Source organism: Saimiri boliviensis, chromosome 8 (assembly GCF_048565385.1).
Source record: "Saimiri boliviensis isolate mSaiBol1 chromosome 8, mSaiBol1.pri, whole genome shotgun sequence".
In the NCBI taxonomy this organism is placed as follows: Eukaryota; Metazoa; Chordata; class Mammalia; order Primates; family Cebidae; genus Saimiri; species Saimiri boliviensis.
In genome coordinates, this window is record NC_133456.1 from 43,575,937 (window position 1) to 43,594,762 (window position 18,826).

Sequence of the window (18,826 nt, forward strand, 5' to 3'; positions counted from 1 at the left end):
GCAGTGAACATAGGTGTGCATGTGTCTTTATGGTAGAATGATTTTTATCCCTTTGGGTATAATTGCCAAAATGGGATTGCTGGGTTGAATGTTAATTCTGTTGTAAATTATTTGAGACATCACCACACTGCTTTTCACAATAGTTGAACTAATTTACATTCCCACTAGCAGTGTATAAGTGTTCTCATTTCTCCACAATGTTACCAGCCTCTGTTATCTTTTGACTTTTTAATAATGGCCACTTGGACTATTTTTACTAATAATTCTTATTATTTTTAATAATAATTATTCTGACCAAGATGGTGTCTCACTGTGGTTTTGGTTTGCACCTCTATAATGATTAGTGATGTTGTACATTTTTTCATACGCTCACTGGCCGTGTATATGTCTTCTTGAGAAGTGTCTGTTCATGTTCTTTGATCACTTTTTAATGGGTTGTTTGTTTTTTGCTTGTTTGTTTAAATTCCTTATTGGTTCTGGATATTAGATTTTTGTTGGATACATAATTTGCAAATATTTTCTCTTATTCTATACCTGTTTACTCTGTGGAAAATTTCATTCTGTGCAGAATTTCTTTAATTAGGTCCCATTTGTCAATTTTTGTTTTGGTTGTAGCTGCTTTTGCCATGCTTGTCATGAAATCTTTGTCAGGGCCTGTGTACAGAATGGCATTTCCTAGGTTATCTTCGAGAGCTTTTATCGTTTCAGGTTTTACATTTAAGTCTTTATCCATCTTGCGTTGATTTTTGTATATGGTATAAGGAAGTGGTCCAGTTTCAATCTTCTGCATATGGCTGGGCAGCTATCCTGATCTGCTTGCATTTGGTTAACCAATTGCTAATGTGAAGAGATATTGTTATGTCACCATTTTATTCCTGATACTTGATGCGTTTTCACAGAAACATGCAGGAGTCATACCTGTAATTGCATTCTTATGTCTTTTTGTATAGTTGTATAGAGTAAGGGTAAATTTCTACATGTGGACTTAATTAAATTATAAGTTTCAAGTAAATGGAAAAGTACTAAATGTAGATATGGGGGAATAATTGATTTTGAGTAGCCTTGTGGGAAAGATTTTGTAGGTGATAGAAGATTGAGCATATTTGTGGCAGAGAGAATAGAGACGTGGTGAAGGAAACAGCAAAGGTATGAGGGAGGCAGGGATTATTAGTCTGCAGATTGTTGAAAGAAGTGGAAGAAAAATGACCAGGTTCAATAAAGGAGAGATGGGTGGTAGAAGCCAGAGATGGGAAATACAAACATCCAAACCTTAAAGCTGGGCAGTTCCTAGAGATGATAGGCTGCAAAGTACTTGAAGGGGATCACAGCTGTAGTTGTTTGACATTGAGAAGGTCAAGAAAAATGTGGTGGCAGGTGGGGAGCTGTAGATTTCCTCTTAGGTGCTAGGGCTATTAAGGAATTTAGGATGTGTCCTGGAGCTCACCAGATGGTGGCGATAAAGATGTAGGAAAGTGCCTAAGTGAGCACGTGTGCCTCAGCTGAGGATGCTCAGGGCTGATGAAGGGCAATTTTTTGACAGCAGCAGTGTAGAATATGCAACACCAACTCCTCCAGGCCCCTGAATTAAGAGGAATGCAAGATAGCAGCTCCCACAGGAAAGAAAACTGGGAGTGAGCATTGAATTAGAAAATTGAGATTTCCAGTGCAGTCAGGAGAACATACTTCTCATTTTGGTTGATATGGTTTGTCTGTGTCCCCACTCGAATCTCATCTTGAATTGTAGCTCTCATAATTGCCACATGTCATGGGAGGGGCCTGGTGGAAGGTAATTGAATCATAGGGGCGGGTTTTTCCCCATGCTGTTCTCGTGATACTCATCAAGTCTCATGAGATCTGATGGTTTTATAAAGGGGAGTTTCCCTACAAGGGCTCTCTCTTACCTGCCCCGCCACCGTGTAAGCTGTTCCTTTGCTCTTCATTTGTCTTCTGCCATGACTGGGAGGCCTGCCCTGCCATGTGGAACTGTGAGTTCATTAAACCTCTTTCCTTTATAAGTTACCCAGTCTTGGGTATGTCTTTAAAAGCAGCACGGGAACAGACTAATATGTTGGTTCTGTCTTTAATTACTAAGGCACTGTCAATGAGCAATAACAAAGTGGTAACCCTCATGCCAGATGTTGGGAATTCAGCGATTTAAAACAATGCACCATTATGAAAAGTAGGTGCACATTGAATACAGCTGAAGTTGGCTTTCAAATCTGACATATAATCACTACCAGCTCTGTGGCCCCACTAAAGGTCTCAACTTCCCTGAGAACCAGTTTCTTCAGGTATAAAATAAGAATACTAATAGTTTACCTTTTAGGGTCATTTTGAGGATAGAATATAATGTAAATTAAAAGTCTATCATGGTGCTACCTGAGAGTTGCGATTATTATTGCTGTTGTTGTTATTTTGGTTTCTAGTATTATTGTCTGTTGGGGCAGATGTATGTAATTAATAAGCTGATGGACTTAGGTTAAATCCCCCCTGACAATCTTACTTTGGGAACTCTGGCATTGGGTTAAGATTTAACGAATGACATAGGCCAAGAAATTTTGTCACTGAGATGAAATAGGGAGATGGAACACAGGTGGGAGATAGTAACACCACTGCAGTTTGTGTGGTGATCATGGAGATATCCTAAAAGTAAGGCTCGTGGTCTGTCTTGGGAACTCACTAGTAGAAGAAGCAGTTGCCTCAGAAGCCAGAGAAACCATCTACAGTTTTTTTTTTTTTAATTGGAAAAACATACCTCCCCTGTTTCATCATTGTAAAGATTACATGAGATAATGTAAGTGAAGGTGCTTTGATAACTGTGGGGGCTATATCTACATCAGGATGTTATGTTTATGAATATTTATGGGCAGAATTTCCAGTGGCAGCTGTTCCCACCATCCTGATGAGACAGGGAGAAAATATTGTACTGTTTTCTACAGGAGAGTAAATCCAAGAGTTAAAAAATATATGTATTATTGAAACATTTGTGAATTACAAGAAAGAAAAACTTTGTAGTTCTGAGGAGAGAGCTTATCTAGTAACTTTTAGTGTTATTAATCACTAGAAAATTTGCTGAGTAACGAATACCATGACATGATGAAAGGTGACAGTTTTCTAAGCCATTCTTGGATTCTTCAAAAAAAAAAAAAAAAACTTGCATTGTATATTTGGAATAATGTCAGAAAATAGAGCTTTCTTTTCTGCTAATATCTCTCATATTTCTGTTCAAACTTGTGTGGCTCTTCTGTTTAAGCCGCCGGCCATCATAGAACATGTTCGTCCTTCCCTTTGCTTGTCTCTTGCCTGGTTGGAAAGGGCTCTCCTAATGAGTTAGCTCTTTTTTACATTCGGCCTCCAGATGATTTGTCGAAACTAAATTCTTTTGTGATCCAGCCAGCCTAAACATGGTATTAATAGTAAAATGAACAAGTAGGAGCGATTCATTTTTCAGAAAATATGGCCCATTTTAAGACCAGATGCAAAAGGTCAACATTCATAATGATTACAGCTAATACACAGCAAATGTAATGATGTACTGGGTACTGTTGCTGAAGGTTTGCATGTTTCAACCTGTTTAAAGTTCGCACAACAATAGTAACAGCTGCTTGTTATTATGACCCTATTTTAAAGTGAGCTGTTTGAAGAACAGAGAGGTAAAGTTACCTGCTCAAGGACTCCATCTAATCAGTGCCAGAGCTGGGTCCTGAACCCAGATAGTATAGCTTTGAAAGACTCAGAGAAGGATGTTAAAATGGAAAAAATGAATCAATCAATAAAAGTACTGGAAAGGATAATGTATTTAGTTATATTTTAGGATGTGAAGAATAGGAGCACTTTTTTTAAATTTGAAAGAGGTAAATATAGCATAATAATTGAAAATGTGTTTGATAAATTTATGCAATTTAGTAACCCAAGAGGTGATTCACCCAGAAAACTTCTACTCTTTAAAAAATGTTTCAGTGAAATGTACATTTGGGTATCTGTGCTCTTTGGATATACATTCTCACATTTCAGGCTTATTTCAGGACCAATCAATACACTGTTCACTGTTTATTCTTGATGTGCTATCAATAGAACCATGGAACTGCACTGTCGGAAACTTCATTTTTTACGATGGAGTCTTGGTCTTGACGCCCAGGCTGGAGTCCGGTGGCGCGATCTCAGCTCACTGTGACCTCTACCTCCTGGGTTCAAGTGATTCTCATGCCTCAACCTCCCAAGTTACTGGGACCATGCCTGGCTAATTTTTGTATTTTTAGTTGAGACCGGGTTTCACCATGTTGGCCAGTCTGGTTGTGAACTCCTGACCTCAAGTGATCTGCCTGCCTCGGCCTCCAAAAGTGCTTGGATTACAGGCATGAGCCACTGTACCCGGCCAACTTTTTTCTTTATTGTATAACTATTTTTATATTTAAGATATACAACATGATACGTTTTATTGTATACCTATATTTATATTTAAGATATACAATATATGTTAATATACATATCAAATATCGTTGTACATAGTGAAATGATTACTATGTCCACCAAAGTAACATCCATAGGTAGGAAACTTTTATGCTCTGACTTGTGAGATCTTGTTAATTTCCTTGTGTGGGTTTGAATTTAATCTCATGTCTGTGTCTCCACAGGGAAGTTTCTCCTAGCTTTTCAAAATCACTTTACTGGATTTTAAAAATAAATTGCCCTCCCTTTGGCTTGAGAGACTAAATTTGGGGTGTCACGCATACGACATTAAATTGAGCAATGATACTGTGACTGGCAAGAGGCTTTGGTTTAGAGTGACTTCTATAATAGCTGAATTTATGGTTACTTATAAAGTACTCTAAGAAGGAACTTTTCATTATAAAGTCAGCGTGACAGATTTTGGGATTTCTAAGTCTGTGTTTGCAATACTATTCTGTGCTACTCTGTTGAAATGTGACAATGGATATTTCATTCACAGATGTGGGTACTGACTTGGTGTCACTTGTAGCTATGAAATTTTATGACATAGCCATTTCATTTAAAATTATTTAAAAGGTATGGGGCAGGCACGGTGGCTCATGCCTGTAATCCCAGCACTTTGGGAGGCTGAGGCACGTAGATCATCTGAGATCAGGGGTTCAAGACCAGCCTGACCAACGTGGTGAAACTCCGTCTCTACCAAAAATACAAAAATTTACTGGCTGTGATGATGGGCGCTTGTAATCTCAGCTACTTGGGAGACCAGGACAGGAGAATTGCATGAACCTGGGAGGCGGAGGGTGCAGTGAGCTGAGATCATGCCATTGCACTCCAGCCAGGGTAGCAGAGCCAGACTCAAGAAAAAAAAAAAGTTTTTAAGTTTCAAGTGATTTCATTTGTCTTTGACTAAGGTTTTTAAAGATAAGATTGTATAATTCTATTAATATGGCCAGAACAATGGTATAATATTATCATGCAAAATATTTTAGCAAAAGAAAGGGCCAAATGGGGAATGATCATTCAGTAAGCTTGCAGAGACACGCTTATGGTAGACTCTCTGGGCAGTAAATCCTAGGCTGCTCTTGTTCTTTTGCCAATACCATGAATTTCCTTGATTATATAGTTTAGGAATACCAAATTATGCATTCTAAATCATGTTTATTGAGATATGTCATGTGAGACAAATGGACTAGTGTTTCATTTAGAGCTTGGAAGCTGAGATGTTCCAGCTACAGTTCGGTGTTTCCTTAGGGGACTTGTGGGGAAATGGGACAGCCTAGTTCTCAGCTTCTGTGGCTATGACGATCATTTCCAGCTGCTGCAGGAGTTGGACTGGTGGCCTGGCCCAAGGGAAATATCCTGGTCTCTTGGTTGCATTTCTTGCACCCTCTGGGTCTATATGCTGCATTATCTCAGGCACATTTCATGCTCACATGAGAGGAAAACACCCTTCTTGGCACTTTAAGTCATCAAGAAGCCTTTACAAATGTCCCTGCCAGCTTCTGAAGGGGCTTTTCAGCTGTCCCTGTGACCCCTGCTGGGCTAAACATATGTTTAAAACATGTGGAGAAACGGTCAGGTTTGGAGGCTGTGCTGCTGCTCAGTATTATTCCTGGCTCTATTTTCTGCATGACTTGCCAACATTCTCATGTGTGGGGCTTGCAGCTGCCACAGAATCATACATACTCATCTCAACTTGATGCTTCCGAGCCCCTGAAGATTCCACCACTTCTGCCAGAAGTCCTGCCGGTTGTTACCACCCAGAATGCTTTCAAGTTCGGAGACAAAGCTAGGGAGACTGCTTCTCTCTCTCTCTTCTCTCTCATTTAATTACATACTTCAAGTTCATGGAGAAAAGCTCTGTTAACTGCTTGCGTGGTGTCCACCACAGGGCTCTGTGCAGAAAAGCACTTAATGAATGGCATAGGGTCACTCACCACTGTTTTTCTAAGAGTGTTTGGTTAACTTCAGTGTTTCTATGAAGCAGGGGATTCTTCCATTGTAGTAATGCAGGTATAAATTGATCATGAGTCGGAGATGTCGTGATATTTAACAGCTTTTTATAAAAAAAAGATCTACCATGTCTTTTGGAATGAGCTCTTCAACTTCCTGCCATCTCCAGTATCTAAATGTGGCAGTCTAGATTTTTTTAGGGTAAAGTAAAATATTAGGCGTGACACCTATTTTGGTTGTCCTGTGAGATCTCATTAAGGAGTCTGTAGTAGAGTTGAGGCTGGCGTTCTTGAGTTGCAGCACTGAGGACGGGAGAAATGGGGTTTAAAAGTCAACTAAGATGTTTCTCTGCCAGGAGCCATATTGGGACCTTTATAAGCACTTTCTCATTGAATGCTCGAAATGCTCTATAAGCTAGTCCTTTCACTCCTATTTTAAAAACGGAAAAACTGAGGCTTAGAGGGCTAAGTATCATATCTTAGAATGCATATTTGATAAGTGGCAGAAAATTTTAAATCCAGGTGGGTCTGACTCCAAAGCTAATGTTCTTTCACTTGAATACAGTCCCCCCAAATTAGTTCATAAGTACTGTTGTAAGTATATAAATGTGTATATGTTCATTTTTGAAGGCTTTTAACCTGAGCTGTTACCATCTGCCAAAACCGTTGGCCAAAATGACTACCTATTTCATGTGTTATAAATATAAATATAAATTATTGAGGCTCCTTTAAGAAATGCTCTTTTTCTATTTGTGCTAAATAAGAGCTGCCCCCAAATATCATGTACATCAGGAGACTATGAGATGATACCAAAGCCTGTTATTGCTTGTGGCATTTTAGAAGGTTCTAAGAAACCGCTTTCAGAGCAGATTTAGAAACTGTTCCTTATAAAGTGCTCGAGAGGAGTCAGTGTTTTCTGCAAGAGTACAAGTGAGAAAAGACATTCTGGATGGCAGCCTGGATAAGCATGTTGGGATCTTCCAAAGGAGTCGGCATTGCTAAAATGGAGAGTACTGGAAAGTGATGGACCTGGGGCAACAACGCGGGTGGTACAGCACTGGGATTAAGAGCAGGGGCCTAGGAGACAGGAGGTTTGGGTGAACCTCACATCTGTCATTTAGTAACTGTGTGACGTTAAGCAATTATTTAATTTCTCAAATTCTCTATTTCGTCATGTTTAAAATGGCAATAATGATTCCACACTCTTTCTCAAAGATTTTTTGAAAATAATAAATCGTGTTTTCAGAGCTTTAGCACAATAACATGCTGTAAGCACCGATAAAGTGTAGCTATTATTTCTTACGACTAGCAGGGAACTGTCTTCCCTGTTTTGCTAAAGGGTTTAGATGTTTTTCAGAAGCTTTCATAAACAATATGATCAGCAAATGTCTTAGTCCATTTTATGTTGCTGTAATGGAATACCACAGACTGGATAATTAATAATGAAGGGAAATTTATTTGATTCATTGTCATAGAGTCTGGGAAATCCAAGAACATGGTGCTGGCATCCAGTGATGACCTTTCTGCTGCATCACCCCATGCCAGAAGGCAGAAAGGCAAGAGAAAGTAAGAGAAAATCAGCAGGAGAGGCTCGAACTTACCTTTAAAAAAATTTTTTTTGTGGGTACATAGTAGGTGTATATATTTATGGGGCACATGAGATATTTTGGTACAGGCATGCAATATGTAATAATCATATCATGGAAAATTGGGTATTTATCCCCTCAATCATTTATCCTTTGTGTTACAAACAAGCGAATTATATTCTTTTCATTACTTTAAAATGAACAATTAAATTATTATTGGCAGTCGTGTTGTGATATCAAAATACAAATATTGGGTCTTACTCATTCTTTCTTTCCTTTTTTTTTTTTTTTTTTTTTTTTGAGTTGGGGGTTTTGCTCTGTCACCCAGGCTGGAGTGCAGTGGTATGATCTTGGCTCTCAGCAACCTCTACCTCCCGAGTTCAAGCAGTTCTCCTGCCTCAGCCTCTCAAGTACCTGGGAGTACAGGCACCTGCCATTGTGTCTGGCTTATTTTTTCCTTTTTAATAGAGGCAGCATTTTCACCATATTGACCAGGCTGGTCTCAAACTCCTGACCTCAAGGGTCCTCTCACCTCGGCCTCCCAGGATTATAGGCATGAGCCACCATGCTGGCCCACTCTTTCTAACTAATGTTTTATACCCGTTAATCATACCTACCTTCTCCACTGCTATGCTTCTGAGCCTCTGGTAACCATCCTTCCATTCTCTATCTCCATGAATTAAATTTGCTTGTATAACAATGGACTCTCATTATAATGAACCCACTCTTGCAAAACAACATTAATCCATTCATGAGGGAAGAGCCCTCGTGTCCTAGTAATCTCTTAATATTATCACAATAACAATTAAATTTCAGCATGAGTTTGGGAGGGGACATTCAAACTATAGCAGTAAGCAACATATTAAATTGATGTCTTTGCAAAATGGTACTGTGGAAGATGAATTATGAAGGTAGACACAGCGCAAGTTTCAGAAACGACGTAAGAAATAATAAGATACTTCAGGAGCAAAGAAGAAACAACAAAAACACAAAGAAGATAAGATTGACTGCTTACTCATTGGTAGACATGAGAAAGAAGAAACTAGGTTAATTCTGTTTGGGGTCTGGATGAATGAGTGGCACCAGAATCCAAGAAAATAAATCTAAGAATAAGCAGATTTTAGCTAAAAGTATTATTTTTGAGATGTTGGATTTATTGTGCCTTTGAAAGAAATGGGTAACAGCATATGACCTAATGCCCATCACCCAGAAGAAAGTCTGGTACATAGAAGGTGCTCGTAAATATTTCATGAATAAATGGGAGGAAAAAACCTGGGAACCATATATATGGTGAATGAAGGCATGGAAGTTAATGAAATTATCCAAGAAGGATGAGAAGAAATCCAGGGCTAGACTTGTGGGGGTCCACTAACAGTTAGGGGTTGAGAAAAATTAAAGCAGCTCAGAGAAGAGATGGACAAGAAATTGCCAAAGAGTAAGAAGAAATAAATGAAGGTGGTGTTTTACAAGTCCAAAGAAGAGTTCCAAGTAGAAAGGAGTCTTCTACAATGTTCATTCATAGAGAGGAGAAGTGAGATGCACATGAAAGGAATCCATACTGATGATGAGATTAGTTATTTTCATCCTTGTCAAAGTACATTCAGTGGTGGTAGGGGCAAAAATGGCCTAAGAGAGTTGAAAATAATTGTATGTTAAGATGTGGGTATAGCAAATGGTGACTGAATGTAACTGTTCTTTCAGCGAATATAGTTGACCCCATTCTCTAATCTGCTACTGTGAATACTGATTGTTAGGAGTGGGCAGAGATCAACTGACTACGTTGGGAGACTTAAAAATAGTATTTTTAAAAAGATGTAGCTATTCTTTGCTTATAATTTCAGCCCTATGTAAAAACCACTTTCACTGTAATTAAAAATAGATCAGTTAATTCGAATAATATTTTTTTGGGTGACAAAAGAAAATAAAATCAACTTATAGCTAGTTATTACATTTATAGTCAATTTGAAATGTAAAATGGTAAGTGAAGTTGATGAGAAACTAATTTTTATTGCTTATGTTCTAAGCAATAAAAAGAAAATACAGGTTTTTTTTTTTTTTTTTTTTTTAATTGCCTGTGCTCTTTGTTTTAAATCTTTGGACACAAGTTGGTTTTAATCATGTGGGCCAAACACATGAAAAACTTTAGTTTAAAAAAGTACATCCCATTACTGGGTATATATCCAAAGGATTATAAATCGTTCAATTATAAAGACACATGCACACATATGTTCATTGTGGCACTGTTTACTGTGCAAAGACCTGGAACCAACCCAAATGCCCATCAATGATAGATTGGACAGGGAAAATGTGGCACATGTACACCATGGAACACTATGCACCCATAAAAAATGATGAGTTTGTGTCCTTTGTAGGGACTTGGATGAATCTGGAAACCATCATTCTCGGCAAACTGACACAAGAACAGAAAATCAAACACCGTTATGTTCTCACTTACAGGTGGTTGTTGAACAATGAGAACACATGGACATGGGGAGGGGAGCATCACACACTCGGGTCTGTTAGTGGGGGCAAGGGAGGGACAGCGGGGGGTAGGGAGTTGGGGAGTGTAACATGGGAAGAAATGCCAGATATAGGTGATGGGGATGGAGGCAGCAAACCACATTGCCATGTATGTACCTATGCAACAATCCTGCATGTTTTCACATGTAGCCCAGAACCCAAAGTGCATAAAATATACTAAAAATAATTTTAAAAGATACAGCTTACATCATGCAAGTTTATAATGACAATACACAAACAGTCATGGCATGTGAAATGAGCCACATATTTGTCTTTTAAAAAGCAATTAACTTTATTTACATTACAGATGATTTCAAAGCTAAACTGGCATGCTATTTTATGAATAATATCTATCTTTATATAAACTGCATCCTACATACAGTAATGAGATCATTTAGTATAAATTTACAACTTGTATCTTCTGATAAACACAGGAATTTCTAAATGTCACAGAATTGTCATAAATAATATCTTCATTGAAATTGCTTATCTGCATAGAAGGCACTCTTCTTTATTCTTCTAAATAATTTATATGTTTTGGAAATAGTGTGTTAATTTCTGTGAAAAGTGATAATGCTATTTATAGAAAAGTCCATTTTTTTCTGAGAATAAATCAATGCTTCTACGTCAGCTGTCTAATCTGCAAACATCATAGGTATAAATCAAGTTACAAATTAAGTTAGACACAGATTGATTTGACAATTGCCTTCAAGAGAAATAGCCTGGACTCAATAAAATTCTCTCCATTGATTTCTAGAAATGGCATTTGATATAGCCTCATGGTATTAATGTGATGGTCATGGCCTGGTATTTGTACTCAGCTCTGCTAGCAGAGTAAGTTTAAATTGATAAGATTAGATAAATAGCATTCTTCAGATGTTCTGGATGACCGCATATTTAATGTAATTGCATTTGTCTGCCAGTTTCTATGTGTTAGAGCACAAAAGATTTTGAACCATGCATAATTTTGATAGAGAAATTCAATCCACTTCCTTCTATAATATACCACAAATTATAAATTTTCATTACAACTATTCAATCACTTGAGAAAAGAATGCATTTTAAATCAGGTTCCATGCCAAATACCTCATTTATAGAGCTATGCTGCTTAAAATTGGACAAATTGATTACCTTACTGAATATTGAAAATATTAGTTGGAAGCATTAAACCCATCTTTATTAGCTCTAGAGTCTAGTAATACATATACTTGTGTAATAAATATTAAGAGCTACTAATATACCAGCTTTTAAAGTGTACGAATTCTCATTCGCTTAATTGTTGGGATATGATTATGCAGGCCCTGGTGCTGAAACATGACTAAAACATTCAAGAATCCTATCAGCTCCTTTAGGCAGATAAATAAATATTCCCATTAGATAGTTTGATGAGATGCTGTGGGCTTCAAAGCCTGATTGTAGTGGTGATTTATGCTTGTATGGGTACTTTTATTACAAGAACATGAAAGGCTATGTCGTCACCCACTAACTGATAACCACAATTACCTTATGAGCTAAATGGATAGTATTTATTATTTGTTGCTTTAGTATCTGGTTACTTTTCAAGAGGCTAATATTTTAATCAATAGATTTGGTCCCAGTAACTACATAACTGGAATGTATAATACTGAATTGAACTATAATATTTAGAAATTTATTAATAGTCCACTTTAAAAAATCATTTTTTCCCCAACCTCATGCACTCCTCCCTTACTTTAGAATTTTAGATTTAACTCTGTAACGTTAACAAGGTTTTCTGATTTTTGTCATGCAGAATCAAAGAATCACAACTGTAAATGATTTTTAAAGTTTCAGGTTCTGACTCCAAGCTTGAATCTCCTCCTGGGCATCTCTGAATGATGGTCAACAGGACCATAAACATGTTCTCTGGTGTTTGCACTGAGAAAGCCCTGATTTGTGTCCCTACCTAATGAATCCAGTGTCATTGCAAATTTTTCAAGATACACTTTTTCATTAAAAGCCAGCTTGAATGGTTGCAGTTTTATTTTTATGCCAAAAAAATAAAAATTTCTCTTGAGGTGGCCCTAACACGGCTCTAGGAATTAATAGAGTATGTTGCTTCTACTATTTCAGCATTTTTAATGACCGATGTGTTTCCTTCCCTCTTCCATACTCCATGGTAAATGATTCTAATTTCTTCAATCCCAAAGTATTGACATGGTTACAGAGGTCAAGAAGGTCCCCCTCATCAGGGGCTTCTGGTGTTTACATTGTCTTAGATTGTTGTTGCCAGAGTTGAACATGCTGCTGAAAAACCATCATAGCTAACTTTTTTTTTTTTTTTTTTTCCCTAGGCTAACCACTGTGCTAAGTGGTTGATACATGCATTGGGTATTCTTTAAAATTAGCCTTTTTATTTTAAGATAATTAAAGATTTTATCACATGCAGTTGTAAGAAGTAATGCAGAGCGATTCCATGTACCCTTTACTCAGCTTTCCCCAATGGGAACATCTTGTAAACTATAGTCTATTGTCATAACCAGGATATGCACATTGATGTAGTTTATCCATCCTATTCAGATTTCCCAGTTTTATTTGTACTCCTTTGTGTTGGTGTATTGAGTTCTATGGAATTTTATCTCATGCATGTTTGTGTATCTTCCACCACCACAAGGATCCCAGGTATTGCTCTTATATGAACATATCTACTCCCTCTTTGCTTCCCATTCATAACCTCATCCTTAGTTCCTGGTAACCACTAATCTCATCTCTGTTTCTATATTTTTGTTGTTTCATGAATGTTATGTAAATGGAATCATACAGTATATCAACTGTAGGGGACTGGCTTTTTTTCACAAAGGAGAATTATCTGGATAATCATCCAAATTGTTGTGTGTATCAATAATTGATTCCATTGTATTGCTGAGAAGTATTCCATGGTACGGATATGTACCACAATTTGACTGTTAACCTACTGAAGGACATCTGGGTTGTTTCCAGTTTGGGACTATTATGGACATGAATATATGTGTACAAGTTTTTGTGTGAATAGAAATTTTTATTTCTCTGAGATAAATGCCCAAAAATGCTATTGCTGGTTCATGTGATAATTACATACTTAGTTCTCAAACTTCCAAACTGTTTTTCAGAGTTTCTCACCAGCAATTATAAGTGATCTAGTTTCTCTATATCTTTGCCAGCATTTGATATTATGACTTTTAGAAAAAATTATTCATTTTTATAGGTAAGTAATGATATCACACTATAGTTTTGATTTGCATTTCTTTAATGGTTAATGATTTGAACTTTTTTTTTTCTTGTATTTGTCATCTGTATATTCTTTCCAGTGAAATGTCTGTGTGTGTCTTTTTTTCATTTCTAACTGGATTATTTGTTGTTTTGAGAGTTCTTCATATATTTTAAATACCAGTCCTTTGTTAGATGTGTGTTTTGGAAAATTTTCTCCCAGTCTATGGCTTGTCTTTTTATTCTCTTAAAAGGGTCTTTCAAAGAGCAAGAATGTTTACTTTTGAAGAGGTCCCATTTATCAGTTTTTCCTCTTACGGGTTTTGCCTTTGGTGTCAAGTCTAAGAACTCTTTGCTTAGCACTATATTCAAATAATTTTCTACATTAGGTGTATGATTTAGGTTGGAGTTCAATTTTTTGCTGATGAATGTCTAAATTGCTCCAGGGCCATTTGTTGAAAAGACTACCCTTCTCCCATTGAACTGCTTTTATACCATTGTAAAAAACCAATTGAGTGTATTCGTGTGGATCTATTTTCTCACCGGTATCATACTTTCTTTTGTACAGACATGTTGGTAGAGTGATCATTCCCACTTTATTCTTCGTCAGTATCATTTTAGCTATTCTGGGACCTGTGAATTTCCGTATAAATTTTAGAATAAGCTTTTCGGTGCATACAAACTACCTCACTGAGGTTTTTGATAGCAATTGTTTTAAACCTATTGCTACCGAGTGAATGTTTGTGTTCTCCCAAATTCATATTGAAGGGATGTAATTAACTTCTCTTCTCGGGGCCACAAGGGGACGTGGTTTCGAAGGCAAGAACTTCCCAGTAACATGCCCCACCCACCTTCTTTCACGGTTTCCATCTGGGAACTTAGAGATCTTTGTTTAACTTTCACATGCGGAAGATAGACTTCACAGAAATCAAAGTAATCACTCCAGTGGAAGTTTAAAGGAACTCTTTTAATAGGACAGAAAACTTGAATAGGGTGGGAATAACTCCCACGTTAAAGGTCTCCTCCTCTCTCATCAGTGCAGACTCCACTTCTAGATCCCCTCTCACCACAGCATGGGAGCGCTCTCTCTCTATTTCTTTCTCCTTTTTCTATCTGCCTAAATAAATCACTTTCTGCAGAACTCTTTGGGATCTGATATTTACTTAAACAAGCTCTCTGTGCCTGCAGGGTCCTCTCCCCCATTCTTGGGTGAGTGAGGGATCAAGGGCCTGGAAGAACACATCCTATAGGAGAGCTGAGTCTCCCTGATGTCCCACAACCTAATCTCAATATGTTGAAACCTAATCCCTAATGTGATAGTAGTATAAGCAGGTGGGACCTTTTGGAGGTGATTAGGTCATGATGGTGGAGGCCTCATGAGTGAGATTGGTGTCTATATGCAAGAGGCCCCAGAAGTTTCTCTTGCTCATTCTGCCATATGAAGACAGTAAGAAGATGGCTGTCTATGAAGCAGGAAGAGGGCTCCCAGTCTGCTGGCACCTTGATCTTGGACTTCCCAACATCCAGAACTGTGAGAAATAAATTTTTGTTGTTGATAAGCCACCTAATCTATAGCATTCTGTTACAGAAGTCTGAATGGGCTGAGGGAGAAATTGGTACTTAGGAGTGGGGGTAGTGCTGTTACAAATACCAAAAAGTATGGAAGTGGCTTTGGAACTGGTTAATGGGTAGAGGCTGGAAAAGTTTGACATGCATGCTAGAAAGAGCCTGGATTTCTGTTAACAGACTGTTAAGGATGATTCTGGTAACGGCTCAGAAGGAAAAGAGGAGTGCTTTAGAGAAAGCCTCAGTCTTCCTAGAGAATACCTAAGTAATCCTGAAAGAGTGTTGGTGGAAATAGATGGTAAAGGCCGTTCTGATGAGATCTCACGTGGAAATGAGGAATCTTATTGAGTAATGGAGTAAATGTGATTCTTGTTATAAAGTGGCAAAATACCTTGCTTGAATTGTGTTCATGTTCTAGTATTTTGTGTAAGGCATAACTTGCGAGTGATGAAATTGGGTATTTTGGCTGAGGAAATTCCTAAGCAAAGTGTTGAAAAGTGACCTGGTTTTTCCTGACTTTTTATAGTAAAAAGGAAGAAGAGAGAAACGACTTAAAGGCAGAAGTGTTATTTAAAAAGCAAGCAGAACTTAAAGGTTTGGGAAATTCTTAGCCTATCCATATTGTAAGAATAGAGAAAGCATGTTCAAGAAGGAACAAAAAGGGTATGGCCAAATGACTGTTTGATGAGGAAATTTGTTAACCCTTTAAACAGAAGCCAGGAGCTATTCAAGACAGTGAAATAATGACCCTGAAGGCAATCAGGGATAATCAGAGCTGCCTCTCCCATCACAGGCTTAGAACTGTAGAGGCCACTGGTACCTGCAGGATCACAGTGTGCCCTGCCTGGTGCCTCCTCACATTGCAGGCTCTGCTCACTGTACTCCAGTGCCCACGTTCTTCAGCTGCTCCAGATGTGGCCCCGAAGGGCCCTGGTGTGATGTGGCTGCACTCAGCAAAGCTGTGGGGGCATGTTGTTATGTTGTTTCCCCCTAGATTTCAAAGGATGGATCAGGCCTTCCAGCAGAGGCCCAGTGCCCAGGCAGAGAACAGCTGTGGGGGTGGGGGCCAAGGTACAGAGCTGCTGAGTGAGACAGGGCCACCTAAAGCTGTAGGGGCAGTACTGCTTGGAGCCTTGGAGAACCCCTGCCTGGCAAAGTGTTGGGGGCAGGACCACTGTTCAAGTGTGTCTGTTGGGCAGGACCTCTGTTCCAGTGGGCCTTGATGGCACAGCATACAGCCAAATAGGATTATTCTTGAGCTTTAAGGTTTAATGGAATTAGTTTCACTGGGTTTTGGACCTGAGACCTGCCACTGCTTTCTTCTTGCCTATTGCTCTTTGTGGAATAGAAATGCCTATCCTATGCCTGTCTCACCATTGCATTTTAGAAGCACATAAAATGTTGGTTTCACAGGTTCACCAGTTGAGAGAAGTTTGCCTAGGATGATTTAAACCTATTGTCTCTTGCATATCTAATTTAGATGACATTTAGATGAGACTTTGGACTTAGACTTTAAAGTTGTAGCTGAGATAAATTTTGACTTTTGGGGCTGTTAGTATGGGACAAATGTATTTTGCACATAAGAGGAACATGAATTTTGGGGAAGGGTGTCAAGGGCAGAATGCTATAGACTGAATGTTTATATCTCTCCAATATTTATATGTTGAAATGAAATCCTTAATGGGACGGTATTTGGCAGTGGGGACTTTGGGAAATGGTTAGCTCCTTGAGGTAGAACCCTCACGAATGGGATTAGCGCTCTTAAAAGAGACCTCGTAGGCTTCCCTCTCCCGTTCTACCGTGTGAGAACATAGCAAAAAGATGGTCGTCTGTGAACTAGGTGAGCCCTCATCAAACAGCAGATCTGCCAGCACCATGATGTTGGACTTCCTTACCTTTAGAACTGTGAGAAATAAATTTATATTGTTAAATTAAGCCCTCCAGCAGGTGGAATGGACTAAGGCGCCTATAAATCAACCGAGGGAGAATTGACGTCTTTACTATGTTAAATCTTTAAAATTGTGAATGCAGTATGTATGTCCTTTTATGTAGCTCTTTGGATTCTTTCATCAGCACTTAATAATTTTCTGTATATAGATCTTTTGCATGTTTTGATAAAATTGATAAAATGATACCTGGTTGTTTTAGTTTCTGTGGAATGATTATAAACGTACTATGAAAGTTAACTGTAAGTTTTTTGTGGATGTTCTTTATCAAATAAAGGTAGTACCACTGTATTCCTAACTTGCTGAGAGGTATTTTTTGTCTCTTTTTGATCAAATGCTTTTTATTCATCAATTGATATGAACATGGAATTTTTTTCTTTAGGTATAAGTATGGAGGACTGCATTCATTAATGTTCAAATGTTGAAACAACCTTTTATACTTGGAATAAGTCTCAGTTGGTCATGGTGTTTAGTTCTTTTTATGTATTACCTAATTTTTGAGGATTTTTTTTGGCTTATATTGTTGGAGATTTTTCCATGTATTTCATGAGCAATACTAGTCTGTAGTTTTTGGGTTAATCCTGTCTTTGTATGATTTTGATATTCAGATAATACTTCATAAATGTGCTTAAAGTGTTTCCTACTTTCTGGAAGAGATTACATAGAATTGATATTAATTATTTTTTAAGCATTTGGTAGTATTTTCCAGTGGAACCATTTATCCTGGAGATTTCTTTTTTGGAAGATTTTAAGTTAGGGATTTAATTTCTTTAACAGTTAGAGGACTATTCACTGCTTCATTGTAATCAAGATTTGGCAATTTGTTTTGTTCAGATAATTGGTACATTTTTTCTAAGTTGTTGAATTTATGAGCATTACTTTGTAGTATTCCTTTATCAATTTTTAAATGGCTACAGGATCTGTTGTGGTATTTCCTATTTTATTGTTTATATCGCTAACTTTTTCTTCTCTTCTCAAAAAATATTATCATTCTTGCTAGAGGTTTGCTAATTAAATTTCTTGGACAAGCAGCTTTTGATTTCATTGGTTTTCTCTACCATTTTTCTGTTTTCAATTTTATTAATTTCTGTTCATATATCTACTTGCTTTGGGTTTATTTTGCTCTTCTTTTTCTGTTTTTTTTTTGAGGTAGCATCTTAAATTATTAAATTGAGATCTTTTCTCACATGAACATTTAGCATTATCAATGTTTCTCTCAACAATACTGTAGCTGAACCCATATGTTTCAATCTATTGTATCTTCATTTTCATTCAGTTATTCGTAGATTGCTCTGTTTATCATTATGTAATATCCCTTTTTGCCACTAGTAATTTTCTATAAATTTACCTGATCTGAGTGTGCTTTAACAGGTATTAATACTGCTGCTTTTTTTTTTAATTGCGTGGTATATGATTTTTTCTAATTTTATTTTCAACCTACCTGTATTGTTGAATTTGAGGTGACTTTCATGTAAATTGCATAGAGTAAACAGCATAGGACATATTTTTGTATCCACTTTTCCCACCTATGTCTTTTAATTGATGATTTTAGATCACTTACATTTTAGGGCATAAGTCTGTCATTTGATTAGTTGTTTTCTAT